This window comes from Habropoda laboriosa, unplaced genomic scaffold, assembly GCF_001263275.1.
Source record: "Habropoda laboriosa isolate 0110345459 unplaced genomic scaffold, ASM126327v1 scaffold523, whole genome shotgun sequence".
NCBI lineage: Eukaryota > Metazoa > Arthropoda > Insecta > Hymenoptera > Apidae > Habropoda > Habropoda laboriosa.
Window position 1 is genome coordinate 257,381 of NW_017100752.1, and position 3,644 is coordinate 261,024.

Sequence of the window (3,644 nt, forward strand, 5' to 3'; positions counted from 1 at the left end):
CTGTACGCTTGCAACTGTTCTGGGAAAAATTCTAGGCCTTCACTTCTTAGAACTCGTGATATTTCTTGCGAGACAAACATAAGAAACGCGAACCTGGGTCGCTGTACGTACATCGAGCCGAATATAAGCTAGCTGTCTGTTCGCGCACAGAAAAGAATTAACGGGAAAAGAATTTTCTGATTTTATATTACTTTTATTGGCAAAACCGAGAACAAACGCCACGCACGTGGTTTTTAATACAATACAATACGCCATACTTTTTTTCGCTCGACGCATGCGCGATCGCCGCTCCCAACGCCGCTCGGCGGACGCACGCCGATCACGGTAAAAAGGCGCGCCCCTTTTAAATTCAAATCGTGACATTGTCCTTTTGAGAGTAAAACTATCGCGAGTGGACACTGCGTCTGAGAGTGACTGACTGAGAGCATCGCTCAACTCTCTGAGAGTTACGACTCGGATAAACAGTTGCTTTGCAAACACGAAGCAGCAGAAAAAGGAAAACTCAAAATCGTTATCACGTGTAGGTGCATAGATATCGAATAAAAGTACAATAACAATAAAAACGTCCATTCCACCTCACCATCTTATTACCATTATAAAAATTCAATAAAACACCCAATAAAATATCAATGGTAGCAGATCGCAAAATTTACGGTCGAATTTTTAAGATAACCCCAATAACCGAACCGAACGGTAAACAAATTCAAACGCACGTTAGAAGCTTGCACACGAGCACATCGAACACAACTGCAGGACTACAGATCGACAGATGCGTCGATTGGACCAACCACGAACAGAAGAATGAAGATAATTTACCGAGATACGAGCGGAATCAGTCAGCGGAGATCTTCGAATTTTGGCGCCATTTGCGACGGTTCATTTAAGACCTGCTTGATTTATGAAAAGTGCTTCACGGAAGATTCTCCTCTCGATAAACTATCTGTGAACATTACTCGAGATACTATCGATTATCTGCACTTCGTTCTGTTACTTATAGATCGTTTAATCGATATCTTTTTTCTTTTCACCATTGAGGTGATTAAATAATTTCATCGAGTACGTCGAGGTTGAATGAAATTGAAATTAAACGTGACCATTTTCAATACTGGTACAGTTTTATGTTATAGCTCTTCTTTCAGAGAAATATCGAAGGTACACTTGTGAATTTTATTAGCTTTCTGTGCTCCTTGTTCGTTTCTTTCGATCACTGGTTCTAAATTTTCATGTTAAATGAAACTCGAGTGTGATTAGAATATTTCATTTATTAGAATATTTGGACTATTTAGAAAACTAAACAGAATACTTGGAATATTTATTTTTATGATTAGAATAATTAAAAATTGAGGAGAGTATTCTCTCGTAAAATTGTAATTGTATTACACAGCAGTACAAACATTTAACTTGAAAATTGGAAAAATGACAAAATTTATTGCAATAAACTTTGCTCGTTTCTTTCAATCTTATATTGAAAACTTTGATATTAAATAAAACTTGAATGTTCCAACAGTCTAATATAATTACGAATTAGAGCGAATAAAATTCATATTTCACACGTATCTTTTTAATAATTACGTCGTGTGTGATTATTTTTAAAGCACACTGTACACAACCCTGCGTCACACTTCTGATAATAATATCTCGTCCCTTTCCAACTTTCTTCCCAAAAGTCTCTCTCGAATAATACCGTTCGTTATTTAACGCACTGCCCGAGTCTCACTCGGGATAAACTGTCGAAGGGTTACTAAAAAATTCAGAATGATATTCCCTCGTATAAAACAGTCGTTCATAAAATTATAATTGTAATAACTTTTTTAATACACTATTTACATTAAATACACTTTGATACAATTTTAATGCACTACTGAGGCACTGACTTTTTCAACTATGGAATCAGAGAAATACATGTGAAATTCCATTTCATTCCACAGAGGTTAACAAAAAAAATAGCAATTTCGAATGTACGGAAAATTGAAGAAAATTAAAATGCGGAAATACAGAGGCGACCTTTATACCTGAAAGCTTCAAAAAACAAAGAGTGAAACATATCATATTGATCCAATTTTCGAGACTGAGATAACAAAACATCCTCAAACCACATAGAAATGAAAAATAAAACCCAAATCTAAAAGAAGAAACCCAAAGTTCCTTTTAAACACGTTCCATTTTCCCTCGAAATCTCAAAAATCTCCAAAAAAGGAAAAAGTGAAATATAAACTAACCTTCGAGGCTGAAACAGTAAAACATCCTCAAACCACATACAAACGAAACAAGCCCCCAAAAAAAGAAACCCAAAGTTCCTTTCAAACACGTTCCATTTTCCCTCGAAATCTCAAAAATCTCCAAAAAAGGAAAAAGTGAAATATAAACTAACCTTCGAGGCTGAGATAGTAAAACATCCTCAAACCACACAAAAACAAAACAAACCCAAAATTCCTTTCAAACACGTTTCATTTTCCCTCGAAGCATCCAAAGCTCCAAAAACCAAAAAAGTGAAATACGAAATCCTATCCTGTTAACCTAACCTTCCAGGCTGACATAAAAAAGCATCCTCGAAGCACACCAAACCGAAACAAACCCAAACTTCCTTTTCGAACACGTTCCATCCCCTCCCAAAATTTCCATTTCCCCGAGAATTTAATTTCACAAAATTCGTCGTTGTTCCACCTGAACTTCACCCCCAAATACCCCGCATAGTCCACCAGTCTAACTCCAGATCCGTCCCAAAAAAGAATATCCAAGACGCCCCTAACCGATCCCGTTAATATCTCAACACCGAGAATCGAATAAAATTAAACCGATTCGCAGGAAGAAGGTGCGCAACGCCTAGATAGATCCCCCCCCTCTCTCGTCACGCGGATGCCTATTCAAATTTTACGGGCCATATTTGTCGCAATTAAGTATCGCCGTGCTTAGGCTTATGGGCAAGAAGTATTCCATATTGAGCGAGGGAAGGATCCTTCTCGCCTGCTGTCTCGCGGAATAAAGATAAATTCGTGGACAGGACGCGGGCCAGGACACTGCAGGGGTGAGTTTATGGCACGCTGCGGGGATAGCAGGACACTTTCACGATTCGTCTGACTCATAGCCGAGCGACCAAGAGAGATAGACAGAGGAGGAGGATGCGAAGGTTTACGATGGATCGTGACGAAAGTGAGAGGCTCGCCCCGAGGACTACTCGATTTGCAAATCGGAAGCGATCGTTTCAATTGTCGGTACTTACAGTTTCGCTCGTTTCTCTCTCTTGCGCCGCGGTTCTTCGTTCTTGCTCGGGTGCGTTGTGCGACTAGAGTTGCAGCTCGTTCCTTCAGGCCCTTCTGAAAACTGAAAGGAACGTAGATTTAGGAAAAATGTCGGTTTGAATGGTACACAATCGTTTAAATTAGGCAAGTCGAGAATATTTTATTGGAAAAGATCGAGTTTGTTAGAAAAGTCGAGAATATTGGGAAGATGTGACAAAAGAAGAATTGAGGAGATTTTTTAAAAGGAGTCTAAAGGGCGAAACAGTGAATCGAGAAAGTTATATTGGAAGTTTTAGTTTGACCTAGAGAAAAACTGCTGCTCTGAATTTTATCGATGGAACATTGAGACGAAATTTGGAGGGAAGATCTTTGAACACTTTGCGGTTAATTAAAAATGATCTACCA

The 3,644-nt window shown here is 38.6% G+C and overlaps 1 protein-coding gene across 1 annotated transcript in view; it reads right to left on the reverse strand.

The window, feature by feature from the left end:
- Positions 1–3,283, reverse strand: part of LOC108577177 (talin-1) — a 63,846-nt gene extending 60,563 nt beyond the window's left edge. The window contains exon 1 of the mRNA XM_017940287.1: positions 3,221–3,283. The gene's annotated coding sequence lies outside the window, so the exon portion shown is untranslated. The remainder of the gene's footprint in view (positions 1–3,220) is intronic.
- Between the last annotated feature and the right edge of the window lie 361 nt (positions 3,284–3,644).